This window comes from Platalea leucorodia, assembly GCF_965183815.1.
Source record: "Platalea leucorodia genome assembly, chromosome: Z".
NCBI lineage: Eukaryota > Metazoa > Chordata > Aves > Pelecaniformes > Threskiornithidae > Platalea > Platalea leucorodia.
The window spans coordinates 71159748-71172064 of record NC_138858.1 but is presented as its reverse complement, the minus strand read 5'-3'; positions in this window follow the sequence as shown (position 1 = coordinate 71172064).

Genomic DNA, 12317 nt, shown 5'->3' with positions numbered 1-12317 from the left:
TTTGTCGGATGCCCTGACAAACTCTGTCTCTTGGCTAAGAAAAGGAAAAGTTAGTCTCATTTCACTTAATTGTGATCACAGTCCTTTATTAGAAAAGACCATCACAATTAAGTCTCTTTTTCGATTTCAGAGATATCAAGGTTACAGAAATGTAACTGAGGCTCTCCTGGTATAAACGATCCCGATGGTTCAGAAGGCTCACTAGAGTCACAGCACAGCATGTCATTCTGTGTCACCCCATTAGCGTTACACAGTCCATAAGCAGAGCACTCCAGCCTCTCAACTGAACAAAATTAGTATTTTTTCAGCATTCTAACGTCTAGGACAGGGGCACTTCAGTAGCTGTAGTTTTGTAAAAAACTTCATTCTAAACAGAGTTGTACTCTAAGTAGTCTGATGGGCAAAAATTCCACAAAATAAAAATCAGTGCTGCTATCTAATTTCCAAAGAAGCACTCGTTAAAATATTTTTGTAGTTCCATAGGTGTACAACTGCTTCAAAGGAAAGAAGAATAATCTCTCACTGTACCTTCTTTATTACACCTCTCACTAACACTACATGTAAATAGAGAACATTCTATCACAGTTCCAGATGAATGTTTTGTGTCACGATAAACAACGGGCAAAGCACACCACACCCTTTGTATCAGTTCAATTTTATTCTCACTTAAATCTTTTTGTTTGCAAAACCAAAGATTTTATTCAGATCATGCACTGAACAAACAGACCTATGCCTAGGTCAGAGGACTCATATTTGATCCAATGGAAGAGAAAGCTACCTGAGGATTAAAAACAAGATTGTAGTTCAAATGTTTCTACTAACATTGTAATTCTAAGTAGATTTGAACTGAAAAAAGTTGTAAGAGGCAAAATATGAAATTATAAGCCTGCAAGTGAGGGGAAATGTACACTAAAGATGTTTCCGTATGAAAGTATTCTTTTCTTTAATTTATTAAGAAAGAAGGTGTTCTTAAAGAAAGTACATGTCAAGTTTACCTCCCCAAACATCTTTTCAGTGGTAGCTTCCGAACATCTTGGATAAAAGCAATCAGAGCCGAGAAAAATTATTAGCAGCGTCATGTTGGGTAGATCACAATAGCATTAAAGACACTGGAAAAGAAAGAATTCATAAGTTTAGTTAAGTGGTCCTGTATATATTTGCATTATTTTGGATACCAAAACAGTTTATATATATTTGAAATGTTTATCACGTTACCATAACATATTTACAGATTGCCTCCACAGAACAATAAATCCCTACTGTCCATCAACTCTGTATTTATTATGTAGACTTATTATTACATCGCCTGCAAAATTAATTAATCTAGGTGGTAAAGCCTTAGTTAAGTCATAAAACCCTTTATTAGAAGTAATTAACATAGCATAGGTGACACAGCTGTCTGAACAGTGATTTTTGGATTACATACCAGACAGAGTAACCACCTGCTACTGGATTGCCTCATGTTACACAAATTTTTTAAATGCACTGCAAGCTTTGGTTTTGTTTACTTTATCTGGGAAAGGCTTATTAAAGCCTTTTGAGTCTGTTGGCGTTACTTTAAAGGGATCAGTAAGCAATGAAGATCTAGTTAATATAGTCTACAGGATTTCCAAAAGGCCTCTCACCAAGTCCCCTCAACGCTTTTAAAAGAAACCTTAAGCCTTAAAAGAAGCCTTAAGCCTAAAAGAATGACTTAATAGTAAAGTCTGATAAATAATTAACAGATAGGAGATGGGCGAGGGGAGTACGGGTTAATAGTTAACTCCTGCGATGGAGGAAAGTTGCCAATACAGTTCTGCAGAGATCAGTACTAGGAGCTGGGCCACCCAGGACATTCCTAAATGTAACCCTGTGACAAAAGGGGGTGAAGAGTGAGCAAAGTTGCTACTTTGCTGATGATGCCAAGACCCCACAGCAGGTGCTACTGCTCTTACGAAAGATGCAGGTCAAGAGGCTGATCAAGCAACAGACCAAGGACCTCTTCTTGAGGGATGAACAGAAGGAAAAGTGAAAAGCTTGGTGGAAAAAGTACAAAACTGAACCTGGAGAGCACAGTTGAGTAGCATACAAGTCTAGCAAGAGAAAATAACCCTGAGAAAACTTAACCAGAATTCAGTGACTGCTACACCGGTGAAGACAGCCTTTCAGGCTATCCAGCAAGTAGTGAAACAAAGCGTGAGAAAAAAGGATGAGGAGTCCAAGTGTGGAGATAATCTGTAAAGGAAAAGTAATCAGCACAACAAGGCTGTTGTTGGTCCCTCAAAAGGAAAAAGCAACAGAAGAAACACTGGAAACATCACATGAATAACTCAGTACATTTATCTCCAGTGGTGATTAAAACTGACAGTAGTAGTGACAAGGAGACAGAGTACTGAGTACAACAGCAGCATTACTTGGATAGGCACAGCTCAGATAAATGAGAGGGAAAACAAGTTTCCATCTTCTTTTCTGGGAATGATAGGATGTAAAGATTTTTATAGAGCCAGCAAGGAAACTGGAGGAGCAGCCAAAAATTATAGTATTACTACCAGCAGATGGGACTTAGGTGGCGACGTTAGAAATGCTGATGTTGGGCTTCAAGAAACAGCAGCTGACCAGAGTCCAGCCATAGCGGATACCAGCAGCAACACCCTTCACATGGGAACTGTAACCAGCCTCAGTCAAGGACAACAAGCAGCAGCCTCCAGTCAATTGCCTTCTCCCAGGACATCCTTCCTAGAGCATCTAGAAAGACCACCACCACCACCATCAACACTAATGCTACCAAAGAGACTGGTCAACAGGTCATGTTGGCTTGACTCCCCAGAAAAAAAAAGTAGCATCTTTTACACTGAGCGCTTCTGAAAAGTGAAGAAGGTAGAGTATTGCTGGTATGTAACTTTTAAGGTTTCTCAGAGGAATGTTTGGAAGCTGTAATTTCATGAAGCCATCTGGTATTCTCATTGTATGTTAAATATATCCACAGAATATTTCAAAGTTGTGTTTAAAATAATTTAAAAAATCCAACAACCAAGGAAATATGTCACTTGCTGTATTTGAAGGGTGCTTTTCTTCTTCCTATACTTGTACTTGAGATAACGTTGTTGACAGAGCCAAAACTGACTCTTCTCCCCCCTGAAGAGAGGAAGGAGGGTGGGCTGTAGCACTGGCATTTCTTCTTGCACCTGCTTGCAGCTGCACAAGTGTAACATCTGTGCTCCCCTTTAGTTTGCCTGGGGAAGGGTTTGAATGTTAATTTGCTGTTGGCTTTAATGGGGCACTCACCAGCACTTCAGTGATTTGGGCCTCTTATCCCGTTCTCATGTCTTGCATCCCACTGCGATTCAGGATGAGAGGACGGATGCTGGAGCACCGGGAGGAGGGCTGACACACAGCCAAGGTCTGCAGGGGAAGGCAGCGCAGCTGGGGAACAGCAAATTGGGGGAGGGCGACGGAGCTGGGGAACAGCAAATAGGCTGGCTTTTCCCCAGGCCTCGGTGGGCCTGACCTCCACAACGCTCTTCATCACGTCCCAGCGGCAGGGCCACTGTCCAAGGAGCTCTTTCTCTGCAGCTGCTCGCCTGTAGACGTGCTCTCACAAATAGGCATCAGCTACTGAAGAATACCCTTAGTTAGCTTCAGTCTTTTACTAGGAAAAAACATAAATCCTGAGGCAGCAGTCAGCCCAAAAGGGCCAGCAAAAGGCAGCCTGGGGTTTTCAGTGGCTGCAGGCAGCCTGGACTTGGACCTGTGGCATCTCCTCACAGATGTCATGTCGGGGGAGTAGCTAATCCGATACACACGACCTGAACTTTAGTCTTACTAAGAGCAGCTGATCGACACTGGCTATCTGTATTTTTATTCATGAGCTGAAAAGAAACAATTCTGGAACTTAAAGGGATCTTTCTGGGTGTTGTTTTTCCACACAGCTGGGGAAGAGTAGAAGCCTGTGGCTCCTCTGCCAGAAACTTCACAGACCTGCTCCACCTCATTCCACCCACAGACTTCTCGGAGCTGAAATCTCCTTGATGATGAGTAGTTGGCGGCACAAAGAAACCCTGATGAGTGCAGGTCAAAGAAACTGTGATAACAAAGTGACTCTACCAGAAAACAAGAGTCAGCAACAACTGTTCCAGGAACTGATGTCCTGTGCCCACATAGGTATCTACACCAAACAGGTATAAAAGTAACTTGTTACCCACCCAAAATGAGCTTCCCTGCAAGAACAGCTCTGCAAGAGCTTCTCTGCATGAGCTCTCCTGGACAGGCCAGGCCCTCGCTGGGGACGCCTGGCTGACTCTGGACTCTGTGATGTGGATCATCTTTGAAGTGAGACGTTTTCTGTGAGCAACTAGCCCCACTCCTGGCAGCGGTTTGGTGAGTGTCATATCAGTAACACCTCCTATAATATATTTATAGGCACATGCACAGTTAAGTGTTCATAAATAAATACTTGCTTCCCTAGCTGGAATTCTGTAATAACTTGTAATCACATATATTTGTTTTACTGTTGTAAAATATATATATACACTTGCTTTCCTAGTGATAATTTTGCAGTGACTTGTAGTATATATTTTTGTGTGTGTCTGTGTGTATATATATTTATATATATATATATTCGTTTTTACTGACAGTGGTTTTGTACTAATTTGCAATAAAGACATTTTCAGAAACCCAGATATCCATGTCCTTGTGTATTGCAGAATCCTGAGAACCCAACGGTCACAATCTCTACACACCCACAGCTTGGGTAACCCTCACAGTTTGTGATGGTGACCGCTACAGGTGCCTTGGAGAGGGGCAGCTGTGCACACGCTGGGAGCACGAGGCCGTGGGCTGGGGAGGAGTCCCTCTCAGGCACGGCAGCAACTTCCCTTTGGGGAAGGAGCTCAGCAGGAGGCTCAGCCCATTCCATTTGTGGGATTTTTTTTTAGCATATCCCAAGTTAGCTCCAGCATCCCACAAATACATCACGGTCAGCTTCTCTGCCTTCACCTCAGATGCCACCACTGGCATGCAGAGACCATCCTGGAGCTGCAGGTGGGCAGATAATGGTTTCTGCAGGGTTTTGGGTTGCTCTGTTCTGCTGCAAACCTTCCAAGTGCCATTTTGCAGTTACTGCAACAGAAATCATACATCCCAGCTTTGTTCCTTCTGGGTAGCTGAGTGTTCCTCATCACCCAGAGCTGCTTTTCCTGCGAACTGCCATGAGATAGCAAAATATTCCCCAGCAGCACTGCGCCCGAGCCTGCTTGCCAGCACTGCAAGCTGGAGCTGTGGCTTCAGGAAAGAAGAAAGTGGCCGAATTTCTCTCTCCCTGGGATTAGCTGCTCCTCTGCATGTCCAGGGGTGCCTCTCCAACAGCCTCCGAAGACCAGGAGCTGCTCATTGTCACTGGTCCCTGGCAGTCCAAGGCAGAGCACCTGGAGTATTAGGTATGCCTCTGAACCAGAAAGATGACACCAGATTGCATCAAAATCGTAAAAAAGGCAAAGTGAATATATATTACAGTGTGTCGTATTAATCCTCTTTGAATCGATGTCTTAATTTTAGCCTACGTTATGTTCAAGTGTAAATGTTTTTCGTTTGTGCATTCTGCAGCTCCGATACTCTCATTTTGCCATCTCAACCACCAGCCTTCTAGCACACAGAGAGCTCTGCAGCTTTCTGGTCCCATCATAAAGCGTTACACACCTAGATATCATTCTGTGTGTGCATTGTTCAGAGAATGCTTTTGCATTTTATAGTATATTAATTGCTAAAATTCATGAGGTTGCTCTTCCCTTATGGCCATAGTTTCTCCTACTCAAAGATAGGCAAGTCGTCTTCCTCATTAGCTCTTTCTCTCTCTCTCTCTCTCTCTTTTTTCTTTAGCAGCCTCCAGGATAACTCTGTTCTGGTTCTGTTTATGAAAAGAACCAAAAGATCTGAAAAAACTTTGTCCCAAGATTCCCATTCATTTTTTGCTTGAATTTTAAGGTCTGACTTCACCAAGTGCATTAACAGCGTAAGACATCCCCAGCCATCACCGTTTTTGACATTAAAACTGCAAGTTACCCAACTAAAGTTGTCACACAGTTAAAACCACATTCTGCTGTGCTAGTTCTACAGCAGTAATTGCACTTGCACATCATTTATGTTGCTGTCGTCTTTCACGGTGAAGGGGAAATTCAAATTGTAAGTAAGTGCTCAGCAGTGGCACAATCTGGCACAGAGGGCAAGGCGGCCCAGCTGCAGAAGGGCCTGAACTGGCCGCAAGCAGGAATGCCAGAGACAGAAGGACTCCCTGCAAGGGAGTGAAGTTCCCCTCGGTGATGAGAAACAGCCGCAGCATTGTCTTGTGGCCATCCTGGTAGGGGAGCGCTCAGGGGCCGCCTTTGGGCAGCAGAGCTGGGCTGGGGGACGGACCAACGGCGGGGCTGAGGTGCCCCACGCAACTGCTCTCAGGATGGTTGCTGGTGCAAGCATACATAAGGAATCACCTCCAGATGCATCTTTGCAGACGCCATGTAGAACTGCTCATGGTGGTAGGACTCTGCCCAATGCACTGTTCACTCAATTTTTCTTTTCTATTAAAGCACAAACATGAGTTTAATTAGCCTTACCATGAAAATTCCCCAACACAACACAGCAGATGTTTGCTGCTTGCAAACAAGGCTAAGCATGGTCCCTAATCAGGCGTGGTTTCCTGAATAGGGACTATGAGGGACAGCAACTACAACTCCTTCCTGCGCATATAGTATCAGCCTCCATGGCTGGTGCTTTTGAGGACCACTAATGCAAAAGGTGGCCTGCAGCACCCGCTACCAGAAACACGGCAAACGTGGTAAGTGGAGAGGGACCTGGCACTGTGGGTGAATGCCAGCGGGAGTGGATGGGGCCAGAGCAAAATGGCCCTTCAGGCTTCTCCCTGCCGGCGGGGGGCAGGACCCAGCAGGGTGGGAGACTCTCAGCCGGGGCTCGCCACTGACCAGCCAGGCTCCCCTGCAAATCCCGGCATTGCACAGGGAAAGGCAGCCAGCCGGGGGAGGCATCATCCAGCCGCAGGCAGCCCACGCTGACTGGTCTCACCACGCTCCCCCACGCAGGAAACCTCTGCAGGGCGTCAGGAGTGGGGACGAGACACACAGTCACGGCCGCGTGTTGCAGGTGACCAGGCTGGAGCAACACAGAAATGTAGGAGACGAAAACAAGAAACGCTATTTTCTTTTTTCTCTTCATGCCATGTGCCTGTGGGGGCGGAAGGCCTGCTGTGACATCACCGCGTGGTGGAGGGCGACATCACCAAGCGTTGGACTGTGACGTCAGCGGGCGATGGACTGTGACCTCATGTCCCTCGCTGCTTATATTCGGGCACCGGCATGGCCTGGACCAGCCTGGCTCGTGCCTGGACTCCTGCCGAGCGTGCCTGCGAGGTGTGGAAGGTTGAGCGAGGCTTCTCCTGGTGCCGGCTGGTGCTTTGGGGGCTGCCGTTGTCAGCTCTCGGTGCCTGTCCCGGAGCCATCGCCTGTGTTTCCCCGGCCCTGCCTGCTTCAGGCAGCCGGGCACCGCGGGGCGTGCTTGCAGCAGCGGAGGTGAGCCGTGCGGGGGAACGTCCCCCCCGGGGTGCCCGTGGGGTGGGCGATGGGGCTCGGGGAGCCGGGAGGGTGTCCTTCTCGAGGGACGTGAGCATTTCTTCCTCCCCTCCCCTCCCCTTCCCTCCCCGGGACAGCGAGTGACCGTGGCCTCTTTCCATTTTGCAGCGTGCAACACCCGCTGCTGTGGCGCCAGCGAGAGGGAGCAGCTGCTCATCGTCGGTGCTTCCCAGCTTGCTGCAGCGCGCAGAGAGCATGGCTGCCGAGAGCAAGTGGAGCTGCCCCATCTGCCTCGACGATCAAGACGGCATCGCCTACATGTCACCTTGCCTCCACCAATTTTGCTTAGGCTGTGCCCAGCGCTGGGCACGGCAGAAGCCAAACTGCCCCCTGTGCAAGTCGGGGACGACGGCCATCGTGTTCTCAGTGTGGTCGGAGGACGATTATTTGACGTTCGACGTCCCGGGCCCCGCAGCAGCACCAGCTGGAGACCAGCAGGACGAGCAGGGGGCTGTGGGGGCAGTGCCCCGCGCTCAGGTGGGCGACTTCCCTCCCGAGGTCTGGGCGGACTTTTTCAAGAGCCACCCAGATAGCATCAGGCCCCTGCTGCCGTGGCTGCGACAGGAGCTCGAGGTGCTCTTCGAGGACCAGTGGTGGCAGGTGGCTGTGATGGAGGGAATCTTTGTGGGCCACCTGTGCCTCTGGGGGCTGGACGAGGCGGTGCTGGTGCAGAAGCTGCAGAACTGCCTGCCGGAAAACACAGGCACATTCATCCGCCGGCTCATCGCCACCGCCGTGCGCCTGTGTGGCAGGGAGCTGCGCCGGCACCTGGGCCAGCAGGACCCCCGCGCTGCCGGCGGGGAGGACGCCAGCCCTGCAGCCAGCCCCAGCGCCAGCGCCTCCCGGGGGCTGACGCCCGACTCCAGCCTGGCCTCCTCCAGCAGCCCTGCAGGCTCCGACGTGGAGGAAGAAGCCGGCACGTCGGAGGCCGCCCTCCGCGGGGGTCCCGGCCGCCCCGCATCCGCACCCGTGCCTGCAGAGCAGGAGCAGCCCCAGGAGGAGCCGGGGCAGGCGGCGGCGGCGGCAGGTCCCTCTGCCCAGGGCTGCAGCCGCAGCCCCTCCGCTGCCGGCTGGGGCAGGGACCGCTGGCGTGGGGTGCCTCGGCGACCCCCAAAGAGGAGGGCCCCCGGCCCCCAGGACTCTCCCCAGCCCTGCAAGCGGCCACCCCGCCGGCGGCACTAGCAGGGCTGCAGCAAGCCTTCATTCAAGAAAAAGGAAATAAATTGCTCTTTGCCTGACATGGTCTCTGGGTGCTGCTTTCTCCCCCTTCCCCTGGTGCCTCTCCCGGCTCCCCACGCCCCACTCTGGGTGGCACCAGCCTGACGGGGGGCGCGGGCATGGGCTCCCGGAGCCCCCCGAGGACAGAGCGGGCAGGAGGGAAGCTGGTTTTGCTGCAGGTCCAGTGGGGACCCAACTGGGCATCACCCCTGCTCTCCGCTGGTGCTCAATGAAGGGAGTTGGGATGAGCTAGAACCTTGCCCCCTCCAGCACTTGTCTCTGCACCCGACAGGGTGTGACAAAGCAGGACCCTCTCCATGGCGGGGAGATGTTTGTGCCTGTGCCGGGGGTTCGTGCACGTGCGTGCAGAGCTCAGTTTCAGGCGTCTTTGGAAGCAGGGAAGAAGCCAGGTGTGGAAGGCAGTGACCTGCCAAGGAACGGGCTCAATCCCCCAGTGAGTTCCCCTGTTTCTAATGCTTCTCGTGTTCAACAGCTGCTGACAGCACCAGTTCTTCAGCGCTTGCGCCTGGTGTGCTAGGGAATTGGAGGAGCGAGTACCACAGCCATTTTCCCTGCCGCAGATGGCCTGTGGATTTGCGACGGTGTAATTGTGGAGAACTTTCCCAAGAGGGTGCAGAGAGCTGATCTCTTTCTACTGCTGGTTTCAGCAGCTGGCGTGTTACGTGGCAGCAGGAATCACGGCAGCGTGCTCCTTTGTACGCCTCTGGTTGGTTCTCTCCCAGAAAACAGCATTTGGAACACTGCTGTAGAACACAGATCCCTTCCTCCTTTGGCTGTGTCCTGGCATCCAGAGGAGCCCAGCTGCTTTCACGGCAGGTGGGAGAACAGACAGAAATGCACAGAACGTGCCTGGGAAGAGGTCTCATCCCAGCACGGTGCAGAGAAGCAGTTCCCGAGGCGAAGTGGTGTTTAGCACCTGGGAAACGCTTTGCCAGCTCTCTGCCTGTGCCTCTGAGATGCTTTAGTTTAGGAGAGGGGTGACCTGAAATCAAGAGGATGGGATTGGTTCTGACAGAGGAAGGACTTTGTTAACGTCGTCCTCTATTTGCCCGTGAACGCATCCTCACCCTCCCTCGGTGCCCTGAACTGCGTGGGAAACAGCTTCTTGCTGTGTCTTCAGGAATGCAGGAATGACTGGCTTCAGCATAGGCAAGACCTGAGGCTCAGAGCTTCTTCCACAGCTCTCTCGCTTCTGCCTTGCCGGCCGAGGCACTGACGGATGCTCCGGCTTCAACATCTCTGTCCCAAGGAGCAGTTGAGGGATCGGGGTTTTGGGAAGCCCCTGGTGTGAAGTGCCCGGAGTGCCCTCCCCGGTCCCCGGGACCGGCTGTTGCTTAAGCCGAGCGAGGAAAACGTGCGTCCACGGCACGGAGGGAAGAGGTGATGGCTAGATCGCTGCCTGGCTCCCCAAAACATGACTTCGGGATGTATTTGCACACCAAACTCCTGCCCTTTCCTCACCGCGTGCCACACACAGGGCTGTCACTTGCACCACCACCCTCCCACCGCAGTGGGACAGCTTGGGTAACCCTCACAGTTTGTGATGGTGACCGCTACAGGTGCCTTGGAGAGGGGCAGCTGTGCACACGCTGGGAGCACGAGGCCGTGGGCTGGGGAGGAGTCCCTCTCAGGCACGGCAGCAACTTCCCTTTGGGGAAGGAGCTCAGCAGGAGGCTCAGCCCATTCCATTTGTGGGATTTTTTTTTAGCATATCCCAAGTTAGCTCCAGCATCCCACAAATACATCACGGTCAGCTTCTCTGCCTTCACCTCAGATGCCACCACTGGCATGCAGAGACCATGCTGGAGCTGCAGGTGGGCAGATAATGGTTTCTGCAGGGTTTTGGGTTGCTCTGTTCTGCTGCAAACCTTCCAGGTGCCATTTTGCAGTTACTGCAACAGAAATCATACATCCCAGCTTTGTTCCTTCTGGGTAGCTGAGTGTTCCTCATCACCCAGAGCTGCTTTTCCTGCGAACTGCCATGAGATGGCAAAGTATTCCCCAGCAGCACTGCGCCCGAGCCCGCTTGCCAGCACTGCAAGCTGGAGCTGTGGCTTCAGGAAAGAAGAAAGTGGCCGAATTTCTCTCTCCCTGGGATTAGCTGCTCCTCTGCATGTCCAGGGGTGCCTCTCCAACAGCCTCCGAAGACCAGGAGCTGCTCATTGTCACTGGTCCCTGGCAGTCCAAGGCAGAGCACCTGGAGTATTAGGTATGCCTCTGAACCAGAAAGATGACACCAGATTGCATCAAAATCGTAAAAAAGGCAAAGTGAATATATATTACAGTGTGTCGTATTAATCCTCTTTGAATCGATGTCTTAATTTTAGCCTACGTTATGTTCAAGTGTAAATGTTTTTCGTTTGTGCATTCTGCAGCTCCGATACTCTCATTTTGCCATCTCAACCACCAGCCTTCTAGCACACAGAGAGCTCTGCAGCTTTCTGGTCCCATAATAAGGCATTACGCACCTAGATATCATTCTGTGTGTGCATTGTTCAGAGAATGCTTTTGCATTTTATAGTATATTAATTGCTAAAATTCATGAGGTTGCTCTTCCCTTATGGCCATAGTTTCTCCTACTCAAAGATAGGCAAGTCGTCTTCCTCATTAGCTCTTTCTCTCTCTCTCTCTCTCTCTTTTTTCTTTAGCAGCCTCCAGGATAACTCTGTTCTGGTTCTGTTTATGAAAAGAACCAAAAGATCTGAAAAAACTTTGTCCCAAGATTCCCATTCATTTTTTGCTTGAATTTTAAGGTCTGACTTCACCAAGTGCATTAACAGCGTAAGACATCCCCAGCCATCACCGTTTTTGACATTAAAACTGCAAGTTACCCAACTAAAGTTGTCACACAGTTAAAACCACATTCTGCTGTGCTAGTTCTACAGCAGTAATTGCACTTGCACATCATTTATGTTGCTGTCGTCTTTCACGGTGAAGGGGAAATTCAAATTGTAAGTAAGTGCTCAGCAGTGGCACAATCTGGCACAGAGGGCAAGGCGGCCCAGCTGCAGAAGGGCCTGAACTGGCCGCAAGCAGGAATGCCAGAGACAGAAGGACTCCCTGCAAGGGAGTGAAGTTCCCCTCGGTGATGAGAAACAGCCGCAGCATTGTCTTGTGGCCATCCTGGTAGGGGAGCGCTCAGGGGCCGCCTTTGGGCAGCAGAGCTGGGCTGGGGGACGGACCAACGGCGGGGCTGAGGTGCCCCACGCAACTGCTCTCAGGATGGTTGCTGGTGCAAGCATACATAAGGAATCACCTCCAGATGCATCTTTGCAGACTCCATGTAGAACTGCTCATGCTGGTAGGACTCTGCCCAATGCACTGTTCACTCAATTTTTCTTTTCTATTAAAGCACAAACATGAGTTTAATTAGCCTTACCATGAAAATTCCCCAACACAACACAGCAGATGTTTGCTGCTTGCAAACAAGGCTAAGCATGGTCCCTAATCAGGCGTGGTTTCCTG